General features: G+C 41.5%; 1 protein-coding gene across 1 annotated transcript in view; it reads left to right on the top strand.

Moving 5' to 3' along the window:
• Positions 1–4,854: 4,854 nt before the first annotated feature.
• The window catches only part of AFF4 (AF4/FMR2 family member 4), a 95,570-nt gene continuing 82,392 nt past the window's right edge, over positions 4,855–18,032 (top strand). Inside the window, exon 1 of the mRNA XM_029941899.1 lies at positions 4,855–5,230. The gene's annotated coding sequence lies outside the window, so the exon portion shown is untranslated. The remainder of the gene's footprint in view (positions 5,231–18,032) is intronic.

Below are 18,032 nucleotides of genomic sequence, written 5' to 3'. Positions count from 1 at the left end.
ATGAATAAATTATGAGTTTCTAAAAGAATACAGAATAATAATTGTGTAGATGAAATTGTGACTTGTATTTCCTATATATTGATGTGACTTTCAGAAAAAAATTGTAGGGGTGCCTGGCTGGCTCATTTGGTTGAGCATGTGACTCTTGATTTTGGGGTTGTGAGTTCAAGCCCCACATTTGGTGTACAGAATACTTAAAAATAAAATCTTTTTTAAAAAACACATTAATTAAAAAAAAACACATTATTTGGGGCACCTAGGTGGCTCAGTCGGTTAGGCATCCAACTTCAGCTTGGGTCATGATCTCATGGCTCATGGGTTCAAGCCCCATGTCGGACTCTGTGTTGACAGCTCAGAGCCTGGAGCTTGCTTTGGATTCTGTGTCTCCCTTTCTCTCTGCCCCGCCCACATTCATGCGCTCTCTCTCTCTCTCTCTCTCTCTCTCTCTCTCTCTCTCAAAATAAATAAAACATTAAAAAACCCATTAACTTAAAAAAAAAGAATTTTAAAGTCTGAATGAAACCTTGCATATGGATGTTTATATCAGCTGTATTCATAATCATTAAAAACTGGAAACTCAATGTACTTCAACTTATGCATGGTTAAAGAAACTAGGTTATATGCATGTATAATAGATTACTACTTAGCAATAAAAGGGAATGAATTACAAATACATGCAACAACAACGGATAAATCTTAAGGCATTATGCTAAGTGAAAGAAGCCAGACTTAAAAGGCTATATACTGAACGGTTCCATTTATGTCATATTCTGTAAAAAGCATGAGTTTAGGGACAGAAAGCATATCAGTGGTCGCCAGGAACTGGGGTTAAGGTGAGGGGTTCACTATAAAGGAGAACGAGGGAATGTTTTGGTGTAATGGAAATGCTCTATTGTCCTGATTGTGGTGGTAGTTATACAATTGTACACATTTAAAAAGATGCATTTTCTTTTTATTTATTTATTTATTTTCATTTTCTTTGTTAAAATTTTTTTAAATGTGTTTTATTTTATTTGTGGAGAGAGAGAGAGACAGAGCATGAGCAGGGGAGGGGCAGAGAGAGGTAGACACAGAATCACAAGCAGGCTCCTGGTTCTGAGCTGTCAGCACAGAGTCCACCACGGGGCTCAAACCCACGAAAGTGAGATTATGACCAGAGCTAAAGTTGAATGGTCAACTGACTGAGCCACCCAGGCACCCCTGCATTTTCTTGTATGTGAATTATACCTCAAAAAATAACTTACAAAACACAGAACTCTATTCAAAATTGCTACCAAACAATATATGTTGAATACTTTGTTAAAATCTTTCATGTTATTTAAACAATCATATATTTCTGGTGGCTCAGTGGGTTAAGCAGCCTCAGGTCAGGTCATAATCTCACAGCTAGAAAGTTCAAGCCCCACATCAGGCTCTATGCTAACAGCTCAGAGCCTGGAGCCTGCTTCAGATTCCATGTCACCCTCTCTCTCTGCACCTCCCCGGCTTGCACTCTGTCTCTCTTTCCCAAAAATAAAAATTTAGAAAAATATAAAACAATCATACATTTCTTTCATTTTTTTTTATAGCTATGGTCAGTATTTTCTACTATTTCTTTATTCTGTACAGTTACATTGTGCTGGAACATGAAAAGAGAGACAACATTCACTTTGTTAAAATGGATGCATTTGATTAAATGATAGAGTCTTAAAATGTTACCTATTGAGAGGCACCTGGGTAGCTCAATCAGTTGGGCCTCCGACTTCAGCTCAGGTCAGATCTCACATTCGTGGGTTCGAGCCCTGCGTCAGGCTCTGTGCTGACAGCAAGCTCAGAGCCTGGAGCCTGCTTCCGGTTGTGTCTCCTTCTCTCTCTGCCCCTCCCCCTCTCATGCTCTGTCTCTCTCTGTATCAAAAATAAATAAAAACATTAAAAAAAATAAAATGTTACCTATTGAGAAGTAATTTTAGGAATGTTTTTCTCTCATTGTTGAAAGGGAAGGAAATTCTTATTTGCAGAAAAATGCCAAAGTCTACATTTTCTAACCTCGATCCTCTTCTTTTTTTTTTTTTTTTAACGTTTATTTATTTTTGAGAGACAGAGAGATAGAGCATGAGCAGGGGAGGGGCAGAGAGAGAGAGAGGGAGGCACAGGATCTGAAGCAGGCTCCAGGCTCTGAGTTGTCAGCACAGAGCCCGATGCAGGGCTCCAACCCCTGGACCACAAGATCATGACCTGAGCCGAAGTCCGACGCTTAACCGACTGGGCCAGCCAGGTGATTTTTAAGTAAGGTCTTCACTTTATATTGAAAGGTTATCATGATCCTTTATGGAACAAAAAGCATATTATCATTTTGTTAGCCAAATAACATTTATTCCAAAGTAAGGTAAGGAACCTTTTTGTAAAGTGTATTAAATATCAATTTACATCTTAATACTGCTTTAATTATCATATAAAATGACAATCTTTCTTTTATTTCTCTCCTTCCCCACTACCTTCCAATATAGTCTTGTAAATCTTCCAAGGCAAAATTTGAAAGCAAATAAAATTGGCATAATTTCTATGGAGAACAATTTGATAATATCTATCAAAATTAAAAATACCTTTTGATCTATAGGTTCCGGGGTAAGGATTTATTTATTAGTTGCCCCATTGTATAGGGTAATTAGTTATCAGTGACAGCCTAGTTTGTAATAGCTTCGACTCGGCAACAACCTAAACCTATAAGGGACTGACTAATTAAATATTTGCATATGATGGAAAATTATACTGCCGCTAGGAAGAAAGCAGCAGTTCTTCATGTAGTGATATGGGATGATGGATAGAAATAGGAAAATATTTACCTTTAGCCCAGAAGGCTGAACAATAGCCTACACAGTTTCGATAAGGATCACATATGTGCTGATTGCTACATTCTTAAAGGGTCTTATGACTGCCTGTAAAACTCACCAATAGTTAATATTGAGCTAGATGATAAGCACTACAGAAATCTTCTGAAACTAGTCTTAGGAGAAGAAATTCGAGGAAGACATTTAGGATCTAATACTCTCTAGGTCCTCTCCCCGCTTCAGCACTAGGCATATAGCCAACGGCTTCATACAGCAAATGGGCAGCTCTTTCTGCCCACGGGTCCTGACCCCAGGCTATAATAAAACCTGCACCAAAACCCGGCAAGAATTCTTCGGTTGGCTTGTGGCCCCACATCAATATGGAAGGATACCCAGGATATTTTAAGTGAGAAAAGGAAGGAACTTAACTGTATATATAGTACACCATCTTTCCTGTAAAAAGTATGTTATCCGTATATTTTCATGTTTATTTATAACATCTCTTGGGGAGTGATACATTAGAAAATGCTAAATGATTGCCTCCAGGACTACTATAGTTAAAAGGCAGGGACGGGAGAAGTGATGATTTTTTACTTTATTTCATCACAGTTCTTTTTGAGTTTTGCATTAATACATCTCCTTATTTATAGAGATACATAGATATTATCTATATAGAGATAAAGACTGGAGTTTTAAAAACAATAGGTGGTCAGTTAAGAATTTTAAGTAGAAAAAAGTTATACTTCTGTTGGTACTGGTGAATTACCAGTTTTAAGGGCTGACAAAAACATTTTCATATGCACATTCCTTATAATAATTTATCACAAAGCTCCTCAAAAACCTTGGATCTTACCAAAAGCAATCTTTAAAATGCTTTTTACAAAATTAGTTGGTAAAAAGTGACCATTCCTCTTCCTCTGCTCCTCCCAGCTTCCTAAGGCTTCTTCATGGAAAGAAAATAGTAAGAGGCAGGAGATTATAAAGTGTTATTGATACGGTGAACCAGAGGTAGTTTCTCTGAACAGTTACCAAATTGGGTTCTATGAGACCCGCTGAAAATCCCATCTGCTCTGTAACTATTATTTTATTTTTATTAAAATTTTTTAAAAATGTTTTTTAATTTACTTTTGAGAGATGAGAGAGAGAGAGAGAGAGAGAGAGAGAGAGAGAGAGAGAGACACACACACACACACACAGCATGGGCAGGGGAGAGAGAGAAAAGGAGACACAGAATACGCAGCAGGCTCCAGCTCTGAGCTAGCTGTCAGCACAGAGCCTGACGCGGGGCTCGAACCCACTAACCGTGAGATCATGACTGAGCCGAAGCCGGACGCTGAACCGACTGAGCCACCCAGGGGCCCCTGTAACTATTATTTTACTCTCAATTCAATTACTGTTTGCCCTGACTGGCAGAATGTTAAGAGATGAAGGGAAGTGTTGAAAATGATATCCTGAAGACCAGTGTTAGTGGCAGAAAATGTCTGGATGACGAGCAGAAAGGGCTGGTGAGGATGCAGATGAGAAGTTCAAGCGAGGTTCTACGCATCCTCAGGCAGTAAGTCCCTGGAGACTTCCTCTCACGGCGGACCTGTTGAGGGCCGCAGGGCTCGGGGCATGACGTCGTCACCGGGAAGCCGCTCGAGGGGGCTTCGGGCTCGCCAGACCCCGCCAGGGGCGACCTGACCCCTGCCCCTCACCTGAGCCTCAGAACCGGTAGATCCGGCTCGGCCCGTCCCCGCCCTTCGGAACCTCGTAGCGGCTACGTGCACAGGAGGGTGTGCGCGTCGGGATCTGCAGGCCGGGTCCTGCCCGGCCGCCCCGCCTTGTGCGGCCGCCGCGCCCAGGAGTTCGGGCCTAGCCCACCGGGGCCCGGTGGTCTGCACGTCCGGGGTCGTCCGACCCGACAGCCGCGCACGTCACCGCCCCCGCGTCGCCTACAGTCGCTGCAGGCCCAGCCGGCTCCCCGCTTTTCTGGCGGGGAGGGGCGCGGCGTCGCCACGTGACACCTCGCCCCCGCCCGTCCCTGGTCACATGGGTGGCACGGCAGCTGCGTCAGTCACCGTCCTGGCTGCGGGAGTCGAGCCGCCGCCGCCGCCGCCGCCGCCAGCGGACGGGGCGGGGATCCCGGTGCCAGGTCGTCGTCGGCCCGCCCCTGCCGCCTCAGTCGGCCGTCCCGGGCTGGGCCCGACCGTCATGGAGCGGGGCGGGACCTCCGCCTGTTCCGTGTGAGGCGCGTCGCCGCCGCCCCCGCCTGCGACTTTCCAGACCTGTCGAACCCCCGCCGCCGCCCGGAGCCCCTCGTCCTTGGCAGCCTGTCGTCGCCCCCAGGCGGGCTCGAATGCGCGTCTGGTGAAGGTGCAGGCCCGGCGCCGCCGCTGCCGCAGCTGGGAGATGGTTTGGGCCTAGCGGAGCAGGGATTGGAGGTGAGAGGGGCCGACGCGCTGACTGAGGGCCGGGCCTGGCCGCGGGGTGCGGGGTGGGGGTGGGGGAGGCGGCGAACGGGGTCCGCCTGGGGGCTCGCGGAGACCCTTCAGGCCAGGGCTGCTCGATCCGGCTTCGCACCTCTTCTTTCCATTTCACTCACTACCACCACCCCCGCCGCCCCCGGCCTCGGAAAAAAAAATTAAGGCTAACCATCCTAACAAAAATTCCCAGAAATCCATCTTTTCACCGTTTCTCCTTTCCGCTTTCGTTTCTTAATCCATTACAGCCCCCAGAAATGCTATCGACAGATTGGGGATTTTTTAATATACTCTTCAGTTTCAAGTTATTTGTAGTTAAGAGAGAAAATAGGCCTAAATTTCTGGCTATCATTAACCAACTAGTTCTCGCTTTCCTTCTCGCGATCCTGCGCACGTCTCTCTCCCTCTCTCTCTCACCCCCCTCTTTCCCTCTCCACCCCCCCACCTCTGCAAAAAAAGGGGGGGGGAAATTTCCACCTTCGGCTAGCGAAGAGGATTGACTAAAAATGGGAAGGTGGGGGTGTAATGTTTGACTACCCCCCCATAACTTCGCAGTCGGTCTGTTACCTAGTTATCCCGATAGCTCGGATTTGGATATTGATGTTTAGGCCTTTCCTCCAGCTGCCTGTGCCCGGGGGTTAATCTCGTAATTGACGTCAGTGCTTTGTTCCTTCCACTTTGCTGTTCCTTCCACTCTTTGAGGGTGGATCATGGGGTATAGGACTTTGAGGAGTATCCTTACTGCTTTTTCTCTCACAGTGGATATCATTTTTAGGAAGTTGAAACTACAAATCTGAAATGCTTGTGTGTGGAGTTAAACTAAGACTAAGAGTTCATTTAGGGTTCTCCTAGTCATTGCAATTCCGAGTGGCTTTACGGAAATTTTACACTAAGACCGGTCCCTTTTTCAGTGACCGGTATGTCTTGAGGAATCTAAGCTTAGAAGTGCCTGTGAATAAGATGTTTGCAAATGTGACGTTTGAAATACGTGTTGATTTTTAGGGCTCCGGTATTAAAAGCTCAGAGCTTTGTTTCCATATTGATTCCGCAAAGCTTTGTGAAGTGCTTTTGTTATTTAAGTGGCCTTTGATTTATCAAAATTGAAATATTGATGAGAATTTTCTTAATTTGGCATTTGATAAGAGCTTTGACCTGCGAATCTGCCTGGATCTTCTTTGGTCATATATGCATAAAGAAGTGTTGGCAAGTGGCCACTTGTCTTTTAACAAAGCTGGCTTCTTTAAATTTCTCAGGTTTATTTGCCTTATTCATCACTGCATTTTCAGTCTCTAATTTTTTTTTTTTAATCCTCAAGAAGTAATTTATAACTATCCTTTAGGGTCAGTTTACCTGGAAGCAATGATTTTTCTTTTCTTTTTTTTTAATATCAGCCGTTTCATTGAGTTTGTGGTAGCTTGTATGCTGGTGACTTTGGTTTTTGTTCGCTCTGCAGGGACAGTAGGCAAATTCTGCTTTAACTAAAATTTTGTGTCAAATGGGGGGACAAGATACAATGTCTGTGAATGACCCAGCCTTTACTATTGATTTACAAAAAAACAAAAAAAAAACTTAACTGTATTACTTGGGAAGTGCCCTACAGTTTTGGGGTGTAAAGATGATTGTACAGTGCTTTGGTGAAGCTCTGTAATTAAGAATTCCTAAAGATAGAATATTTTCATCCAGATTCACTCTCTATTTGTCAGATGACACACGTTTTATGTGCTCTTGGATTATTGTATGACTTTTGTAACAGCTGACACATTATCCTTTTGTATTGTTAATTCTCTGATAGGTCTGTTGCAGTGTGTTTAGAACAAGAACTATGTTCATGTCTCTCCAGTATCCTCCCCAGTAGTTTACACAATTGTTAGACTGAATGTAAATATGATAACACAACCTAAGGTTTCACAAAAAAGGTAATCTAAAGAAAACCGTATGAGCAAGCGATCAGTATTTGAAGGGGGAAAAGTGATTATCCACTACAGAAGATGACAGAAGGGTAAAGCCTTCTTAAAGTTATGGATCTTACCTCTTTTGAAGAGTTAAGGTAAATGTCATGGTTTTATGTGTACCTGAGAGAAACAAAGAAAACAGGTATTTCTTCTTTCGTGGCCATCTACTGGTTTAGAACGGAGTCCAAAATGTATGAGGCCTTTTCTTTGTATTTTTTTTTTCCATAAAATCAAAGAGGTGTTCTTACAGCTATTAAAGGCACACCTGGAAAATGACCCAGAAATGCAGTACATATAAAAGTTGATGACTTAGGTTTTATTTTTTACTTTAGCTCTGTTCTCCAGGTATCTTAATATTAAAACTTTTTTTGAGCCAACTGTACTCAAATAAAAAAAATTTTTTTTTAATTTTCTTCTGTGATGTAAATGTTTCCCAGCTTTTGAACTCCCAGTCCTCATTATACTTTGCCCATTTCCTTTTTCATTTCCTCTGATAAGTTGGAGAGATTGTATTTGATTTCTGGGAGAGTGTTTGCCAGTCTCCCTTATTGTGAAATGAGGTGTAGTTAGTGATTAAAGCTAACCAGACCTGTTACCTTGATGCTTTTCCCTTTGGTTTAAGAAAAATAACCCTACTTATAACTTTTTATACTGAATATCTTGGTTGTTTGAAATGATAACTCTAGTTATAAATGTCATAATAAACATGACAGTTACCGAGTTTTGGCTGACCATCTGCATTCCTGTTTGTCTTGATGTTCATTTTCACTGGCATCACATTCTAAGAATTTTAATGGTATTGGCACACAGAAGATATTAGAACCACTGAATTCATTCCCAAAATATTACAGAAACATTTTAATATTAGAACTACTTGTTAATTCTGTTTTTTTTTTAATGTTTATTTTTGAGGGGAGAGAGAGGGACCGAGAGAGAGGGAGACACAGAATCCAATGCAGGCTGCAGGCTCTGAGCTGTCAGCACAGAGCCTGATGCAGGGCTCAAACACACAAGCCTTGAGATTATGACCTGAGCTGAAGTTGGACGCTTAACCAACTGAGCCACCCAGGTACTTCTTAATTCTTTCTTTTTTTTAAACTTATTTATTTTGAGAGAGCGGATGAGAGAGCGCAGCACGCACGCAGTCACACAATCAGCGGAGGGACAAAGAAAGAGAATCCCAAGCAGTATCAACCCTCCCAGCGCAGAGCCCAATGCAGGGATCCATCCCATGAGCCCGAGATCATGACCTGAGTTGAAAACTAGAGTCGGATGCTTAATTATCTGTCCCACCCAGGCACCCCAGCCTAATTCTGTTTTTGGAGGAAAAATTTTTATTTAAAACCTGCTTTCAAACGGCTCAAATAAAAAACTCAAGAAACAAGAAGTGTTGGTGAGGATGTGGAGAAAAAGGAACCCTTGTGCACTGTTGGTGGGATTTCAAACTGGTGCAGTCACCGTGGAAGACAGTATTTCCTTAAAAAATTGAAAATAGAACTACTCTACAATCCAGTAAACACACTACTGGGTATTTACCCAAACACAATGAAAATACTAATTCTGAGGGATACATGCACCCCTATGTTTATAGCAGCATTATTTGCAGTAGTCAACTATGGAAGTACCTCAAGTGTCTGTCAGTAGATGAATGGATAAAGAAAATTGGTATTTTTATATGATGGAATACTATTCAGCCATAAAAAAGAATGAAATCTTGCTATCTGCAACAGTATGGATATATCTAGAGAATATGATGCTCAGTAAACTAAGCCAGTCACAGAAAGACAGATCCCATATGATTTTACTCATATGTGGAATTTAAGGAACAAAAAACAAAGGAAAGAAAAAAAGAGACAAACTAAAAAATAGACTCCTAACTATGGAGAACAAACAGATGGTTACCAGAAGGGAGGTGGGTGGCAGGAATGGGTGAAAAAGGTGAAGGAGATTAGGAGTGCACTTAAAAAAATTTATTTTTTTAAAATTTAATTCCAGTAGAGTTGACACAATGTTAGTTTTAGGTATATAATATAGTGATACAACAGTTCCATAGTTACCCATTGCTCATTACAAGAGGAGTGCGCTTGACTTGATGAGCTCTAAGTAATGTATGGAGCTATTGGATCATTGTATTGTACACCTGAAACTAATATAGCACTGAATGTTAAGGACACTGGAATTAAAAAAAAAACACTTAGTAGATATAGCTCCCCCCCAAATCTACCTGCTTCGTCATGTATATACTTTATTAAAAAGTCTGTAACCTGAGGAATCTTCTGAGGGAAGGCATTTTATGTAATTTTACCTGTTTTTTAGTGCCATGGCAGTGGCTTTTAAGCAGGTAGACAAAGGTTATTATTGGGTGCCATTTTAAACCATTTTCATTATTCCCTAGGATAGGTTAAAGACTCTGTTGCATTGTTTTTCCAGAGTTGTAGGTGTGTCACAGGGGAAATCAGAGATTGACCTGAGTACATTGCCACGGAAAGCCAGTGTGGTTTGGCTATTGTCATAGCCATATTGTCATGATCTACCCTGGGACTGTGCTACCTGGGGACTGCTTTAGGGCTGAATGGGTGGTCTCTTATGATTTTGTTAAGTTAGAGCTGGCTAGTGAGTTCCAGTTTTTCACTTTGACTTTTCTTGTCATTATTATGGTAGTGGCAGTTTTATGGAGAGGTGAGTATAGGTCAGTGCTTTACATTGACAGGCCTTCCCACCTCTTTGCCATTGCTTCCATTTCTTCCGTCTGGAACATCACTTTTCCTCTCTTGTTCCCTACCTGTGAAAATTTCACTGTCTTTTAAGGCACTGTAGAAGTACGATTGCCTTCCTGAAGTTTTACTTGATTCTTTTGGATACTCTAACTGGGACCTACCTACTTTGAATCCCTGCATCACTTTGTATCTCTATTTGTTATGTTAACTAGGGGACTATCCCCTACTGAGTGACATCTGGCAGCTCGTATTAGGGAAGACATACTGGTACAATAAGGGCTGTGTATTACTATTACGTTATGTATCTCTACAAAAGAAGGATTCAAATAATAATCCAACCTTTCAGTAAAGAAGTCAATACTAATTCCTTAGTATCCTCATGTATCTAGTCAATCTTCAGATTTCTCTGACTTTTGCACTTATTCTATACAGTTGGTTTGTTAAAGAAGCCACGTTTGTGCCCTATGAGAGTTCTCACAGTCTAAATTGTGCTGAATGCATCCCTGTGGTTTTATGTAATATGTTCCTCAGTCCCTTGTTTTTTTCTGTATATAGTAGTTAACATTTAGGTGCTTGATTCAATTGAAGCATGAATTTTTATTTTTTTTAATGTTTATTTATTTATTTTGAGTGAGAATGAGCGGGGGAGAAGGCCCTAGAAGGTCACCCAGGCGCCCCTTGAATTTTTATTTTTACTTTGTATTTTTAAAACTTATTTATTTTGAGAGAGAGTGAGTGGGGGAGGGGCAGAGAGAGAGACTACCAAGCAGGCCTCTCACTGTCAGGGTGGGGCTTGAACCTCTGAACTGTAAGGTCATGACCTGAACCTAAATCAAGAGTCAGATGCTTAACTGAGTGACCCAGTTAAAATTCAGTGCCCCTGAATATTTATTTATTTATTTATTTATTTATTTATTTATTTATTTATTTTAAAAGTTTGTTTATTTTCAGAGAGAGAGAGAGAGAACAAGTTGAGGAGGGTTAGAGGGAGAAGGAGAAAGAACATCCCAAGCAGACTCCACACCATCATTTGAGAGCCTGATTCAGGGCTCCATCCCATGAACCATGAGATCATGACCCACCTGGGAATCAAGGATGGGGTGCTCAAGCAACTGAGCCACTCAGGTACCCCCTGAATTTTTACTTTTAAGTAAACTGTGCCTAACATGGAGCTTGAACTCACAACCCCAAGATCAAGAGTTGCATGCTCTGCTAACTGAACCACCCATGCGCCCCAAAGCTTGAATTTTTTTTTTACTAGCAAGATTACTTCATGGGTAATGTTGTGTACTTCCTCTGCACTCTTTTTATTTTTTTTATTTTATTTTTAAAAAAATTTTTTTTAATGTTTTATTTATTTTTGATACAGAGACAGAGTATGAGAGGGGGAGGGTCAGAGAGAGAGGGAGACACAGAACCAGAAGCAGGCTCCAGGCTCTGAGCCAGCCGTCAGCACAGAGCCTGACGCGGGGCTCGAACCCACGAACGTGAGATCTGACCTGAGCCGAAGCCGGAGGCTTAACCGACTGAGCCACCCAGGCGCCCCATCTCTGCACTCTTTTTAAAAAAAATTTTCTTTTAATGTTTTTATTTTGAGAGAGACAGAGTGCACCCAGGGGAGGGGCAGAGAGAGGGTGACACAGAATCCAAAGCGGGCTCCCTGTCTGAGTTGTCAGCACAGAGCATACCCGGGACTCAAATTAATGAGCCGTGAGATCATGACCTGAGCCAAAGTATTTTAAAAAATGTTTTTAATTTTGAGAGAGAGAGGGAGAGCACAAGCTGGGGAGGAGCAGAGAGAGGAGTACAGAGGGTCTGAAGTGAAGCAGGCTCTGCCCAGACAGCAGAGAGCCCAGTGTGGGGCTCAAACTCCCAAATAGAGAGATCATGACCTGAGCTGAGGTCCCACGCTTAACAGACTGAGTGTCCCCTACTGTACCCTTAAACTTGCAGCCTGTCTTCTCATCCTGTTTGTGAAAATGCTCTTACCAGGGCCATATGTGACTTTGTTACTGCTAAATTATATAGTTATTGCCTACTCCTTTATCTTTCTCTACTTTTTTTGTTAACCATTTTCTCTTTGATATTGTTTTCTTCCTTGATTTTTATGACTCTGTCCCTTTCTTGCATTTCTTCCTACCAGTTGCTTTCTTGCAGACTTAATTCTCTGCTAATCCCTTGATATTGAAAGTCCTTGACTTTAGCCTTGGCCTTCTGTTTTCACTCTTCTGAATGATCTCATCCATTTGTATAGCTTCAACTACCATCTCTGAAGTGTTTTGTGGGAACCAAAACTCTTTCATTCAACTGAATACCTTTCTTTGGATTGTTCAGTAGGCTGGATTGTTCATTAGGCACTTTGTTTTAGTTAGAAGAGAGACACTTATCTAACAAGCAAAAAAGAATTTGTTGAGAACATATTGGATACCCCATGAATTATAAGAAAGGCAGTCACCTCACAAGAAGACAGCTAGAGCTCAGAATAGCCTGATCCAGGGGCTGCAGATGTAGTTAGGAGTATCTCTTTATTACGCTTTAAGATGTTCTTTCTGTGTTCAGTTCTCTCTTGCTGCAGACCAAATTTCACACTTAACCAATACCTTTTGAGTTTTAAAGTTCATATCTTCTGTTATCAGAGAGAGGCCGCCAAATCCCAGTTCCAGGAAAAGGACTTATTTGGTCATATGCCCACCTGTGGAGCCCAACTTTGGCTTGGGAGCTACGATATAATAACAAGTGCTAACTGGGGCACCTGGGTGGCTCACTCAGTTAAACATTCAACTCTTGGATTTAACTCTTGGTTTTAGCACAGGTCATGATCTCACGGTTCTTGAGATTCTCTTTCTGTCTCTCTGCCCCTTCCCAATACTCATGTATGTAGGCACACGTGCTCACTCGATCTTTTTCTGTCTCTGTCTCTCGGGTACATGCATGCTCTCTCTCAAAATAAGTAAATAAACATTAAAAAGAAACAACCCACATGTTCTAACTGCAACATTCCAGAGAGAAGTAAAGGGCACTCTAAACCATAGTTGTCCCCTTCATTCATCACAGTCCTACTTTTTCCTATATATATGTTTATTTATGTATTGTTTGCTTATTTAAGTTGAGAGAGAGAGAGAGTGCGTGCGCACATGCAAGCAGGAGAGTGACTGAGGGAGAGAGAGAGAGTGAGAGAGAGAGAGAGAGGGAATCCCAAGCAGGCTTTGCACTGTCAGCGCAGAGTCTGATGTGGGGCTCAATCTCACAAACCATGAGATCATGACCTGAGTCAAAAGCAAGAGTTGGATGCTTAACCAACTGAGTCACCCAGGGGCCCCTGTTGATTTTTTTTTTTAACATAATATAGCTATCTGTATGTAACAGCAGATACCCTCATCTCTTCAGGGAGATAACCCAATTTCTATCTGGTGAACACATCCAGAGGCCCTTGTTCTCTGAGTCCTGATTCGAATGGCCATATTCTTTGTTAATTGGGTCTAGATCTGCTTTGTCACATATCTGAAAGTTGTGGGCTAAATACTAAATTTAATCACTCCTGACATAACTGATACATAGTTGTGGAAAAACACCACCATCACCACCACCAAAACTAAAACTGTTAGGAGTGGGGGGGAGGGGGAGGGGGGAAGACAGGTGGTGGTGATGGTGGAGGGCACTTGAGGGGAAGAGCACTGGGTGTTGTATGGAAAACAATTTGACAATAAAATATTATGGAAAAAAAAAACTGTTAGGAGTGGAGGGGAGAGGAAGGTATCATTATTCCCAAACTTACACCATATATTGCTAGGCAGGTGGTGTAAGGGAAATGGCAAAACCAGCAAGTACATGGGCCTTCATTTGTCTACCTCCTTCCTTGCAAATGGAGTGAGTTCTTTGGTAAGCCAAATGAGAATCTTCAGTTCTGTCACTGAGGATTATTTTCCTTGTCTATTGTTTTAAGTTAAGGTTGACACTGCAGACATTTGGAAGGAGTTTTAAGGGAAGGCAGTTCTGTGTTATCTTAGCACAAGGATCAGTAAGCGATGGTTAGTAGGCCCAGTGCTGCCTGCTTTTGTATGGTGTGTGAGCAAAAAATGTTTTTTTATATTTTTAAATGGTTGGGGAAAAAATCATATTGTGGCCTGTGAAAATTATAGGAAACTCAAATTTCAGTGTCCATAAATAAAGTTTTATTGGGACACAGATGACACACCCATTTGTTTCTATATTGTTTGTAGCTGCTCTTGCTGATCCAGTGGCAGAGTGGAGTAGTTGTGACTGTAGGGCCTGCAAAGCCTAAAATATTTACTGTGTGGCTTTAAAAAGTCGGTCATCTCCTGTCGTAGATCCTGGTGGATACTTGAGTTTGAGGATTGTTTTAGGTTTCAACAGTTAGTTTCAAGGTCCCTATTTACTGTGGTGGTAGTTAGGGTTTTTTGATTGTGGAATGTAGGTGTGCATGTGTATGAATAGATATAAATACATTTAAAAATACATAAAAAACAGATGTGATCTTGGCATTGGCTTAGCTTCGGTTAGGGATTTAGACTTCACTGATCGACTATACTCTGAAGGTGGGGTGAAGTGGGGGCAGGCAAGAATTTCCAGAAAAGCTGGGGAGAGATAAGGCTAGAAGGTCATCAGATAGTTTCTGTAAGCGTTTGCCATGTACAAATGAACTCTTCTACTGCTTCTCAGTCCCCTCACCCCCAAAACCTGCTCTTTTCCTTGCCTTGGGTAATGTGCCACTGTCATTGCTTTATCCAGAAACCTCCAAGCTGCCCTTGATTCCTCTGTTTTACTTCTCACATCTGGCTGGCCCTAAGATTCTACTTCCTTAACATCTTTAAATTTAAATGCTTTTTCTATATTATCAATATTCCTAGTATTACTGCCTTAATCCAGGCTTTCTTTTTTCACTGAATTATTGCAGCAGCCTTCTCGTTTCTTCCTTACTGCCAATAAAATAATCTACTCCACCCTGTACCATACTGGTTTTTCCTTCTACACTACAAATCTGATTTTGTCCCTTCTCAAAACTTCTTAGTCATATTTCATTTTTTATAGTATTCTTCTAACTAGGGAGTCTTCAACATTAATTAGTTTAATGTAACGTCTGAAGCACTGCTTGAAACACTGCGCTGTAGCCAGCTGCTCCCTTGGGAGTTTGTTGCCGTGTTTAGATTTTGTTTATTATTGTGTTTGTGCCAAGTTATAATGCATTGTACTAATGATTTTGTGGTGGCTCAGACACGGAAACATGGTGAGTAAAACTGGATCGTGTCATGGTAGGCTGTTAATTTAAGCAAGCCAAACCTGTAAGAACTCTGGCATGGTGTAGTTAGTGTCTTGTTTTCACTGTGAGATATATCTGATGGATCCTGTCTCTGTAATTAATCAATATGAAAGAGTTTGTTTACAGTAGGTGTGTTTTGTTCCAAATCTCAGTGGTCATTATACTGGATAAACGTTTAGTGTAGATTTCAATTAAGGTACTAAACCACAAATAGACAAGACAGATTGCAAGAGTTAACAAGTGAGGACTCTTTATTTTATTTATTTATTTTTTAAGTTTATTTATTTTGAGAGAGAGAGTGGCAGAGGGAAAGGGAGAGAGAGAATCCCAAGCAGGCTCCTTGCTGTCTGTGCAGTCTGATACAGGGCTTAATCTCATAGATCGAAAGATCAAGACCAGACCTGCGATCCAGTCAGACACTTAACTGACTGAGCCACCTGTGTGCCCTAACAAGTGAGGACTCTTTCAAAATTTTTAAAAAATGTTTTTTGTTTATTCTTGAGAGAGAGAAGAGGGAGAGAGAGAGAGAGAGCGAGCGAGCGAGCGAGAGCGAGAGAGAGCGCGCGCGCGAGAGAGACCAACTGTGAGCTGGGGAGGGGCAGAGCAAGTGAGGGACACAGAATCTGAAGCAGGCTCCAGGCTCTGAGCTGTCAGCACAGAGCCTGACATGGGGCTCGAATTTATAACACATTCATGACCTGAGCCAAAGTCAGACAGACACCTAACCAACTGAGCCACCCAGGTGCCCCTAGTTTTTTAAAAATTTTTTAAAGATGTTTTTTAAAATTCTCATTTAAGGACCTGTAGCTGACATGGTATTATATGGTTGTATTTCCCTAAACTATCAACTAAACACTTGAAATTATTAGATCCATTTAGTATAACACATATTTGTAAGCATTTCCTGCGTTAGTATTATTGAAGTTATATTATAGGAGTGGTTTAAAAATATGAAACCAGACCTGAGACTACATATTTCTAGGATTGAATACAACCTTGTTCATGAATTGTTAAGAATAACATCATAATCTTATATTAATGTTATTTTATTTTATTAAAAAATTTTTTTTAGTGTTTATTTATGAGAGAGAGAAAGCACACGCAGGGGAGGGGCAGAGAGAAAGGGAGACACAGAATCTGAACCAGGTCCCAGGCTCTGAGCTGTCAGCATAGAGCCTGATGTGGGGCACAAACCTAGGAACCACAAGATCATGGTGTGAACTGAAGTCTGAGGCTTAACCAACTGAGCCACCGAGGCACCCCATGTTACATTAATGTTATTTAAATTTTTGTTTTGGGGGTGCCTGGGTGGCTCAGTCGGTTCAGTGTCAGACTTTGGCTCAGGTCATGATCTCGCGGTTCGTGGGTTCGAGCCCTGCATTGGGTTCTGTGCTGACAGCTCAGAGCCTGGAGCCTGTTTTGGATTCTGTGTCTCCCTCTCTCTCTGCCCTTCCCTTGTTTGTACTCTGTTTCTCTCTGTCTCAAAAATAAATAAACATTAAAAAGAAAATTCAAAAAAATAAAATTTTGTTTTGTATTTAATTTTTTAATGTATTTTTTTAATGTTTTACTTATTTTTGAGAGAGAGAGAGATAGCGTGAGCAGGGGAGTTCAGAGAGAGAGGGAGACATAGAATCTGAAGACAGGCTCAGGCTCTGAGTTAGCTGTTAGAACAGAGCCTGATGCGGGGCTCCAACCCGTGAACTGCGAGATCATGACCTGAGCCGAAGTTGGATGTTCACCAACTGAACCACCCAGGCGCCCCTTGTATTTAATTTTTAAAGTTGTTTCAGTTTTACAGTTATGTAAAGCTTTGCGTAAGAGCTATAAACATAACAAGTTCATAGCTGATTTTATGTTTCACTATTAACATAATAAAATCATCACTCAAGATCTGGGAGATTTCATTTTCTTTGCAAAGGACTCTTTATATCCTTCAGATCTGAGAAATAAATCCACAGGTCTGGTCTGATCCCATGTAACTCTCCATTCTTAACTTTTAGTTTGTACTCCCCCAACCCTATTTTCCACCTAATGCTTGATTCACCTCTGTTCCCTGGTGTGCTGTGCTCTCTTTTCTGGGCGTTTGCATTGTCTCTCAGCTTAGAACCAGCCTCTTACCCTCTCTGTCCTTCTACATTTCCTCCCTCCTTCCTTACTGCCATCTTTCTCCAGTCTGGGTAGGTGCAACCAGATCTTGGAGATGAAGAGTACTTTTATTTATTTGCAAACATTTTTTTTTAATGTTCATTTTTGAGTGACAGAGTGAGACAGAGCATGAATGGGGGAGGAGCAGAGAGAGGGAGACACAGAAATCTGAAGCAGGCTCCAGGCTCAGAGCTGTCAGCACAGAGTGATGCCGAATTCAAACCCATGAAGCACGAGATCATGACCTGAGCCTAAATCGGACCCTTAATCTTAAGACTGAGCCACCTAGTTGCCCCAGAGTACTTTTATTTTTTAATATCCTTAGCATTAGTGCTATTTCTGGCACAGCGTATGCTCTGGTTAAGTAATTGGGCATGAACTAGAGTGTTAGCATTGTACCTTATGTGTTGCATAGGTCTATACTGAAAAAGAGTTTTTAAAATCACAATTGTAAAGCCTTCCAAATTCCTTCTGATTTTTGTTCGAGTATGTTACAAGTCTGAATTAGAAAATATTTTGAAAGTATGTTTACTCTTCTCACAATTTGATCTTTCAAAGTAAATATTCTTTGTGCCATAATAAATAACCCATAACTGTAAGTTATGATTAAAGAGCAGTAGCCTTAAATGGCCTTAACCTTCTTAAAGCAATATTCCTGTTAACATTTA

Source organism: Suricata suricatta, chromosome 6 (assembly GCF_006229205.1).
Source record: "Suricata suricatta isolate VVHF042 chromosome 6, meerkat_22Aug2017_6uvM2_HiC, whole genome shotgun sequence".
Classification (NCBI taxonomy): domain Eukaryota; kingdom Metazoa; phylum Chordata; class Mammalia; order Carnivora; family Herpestidae; genus Suricata; species Suricata suricatta.
This window is presented reverse-complemented; position numbering and strand designations above follow the sequence as displayed.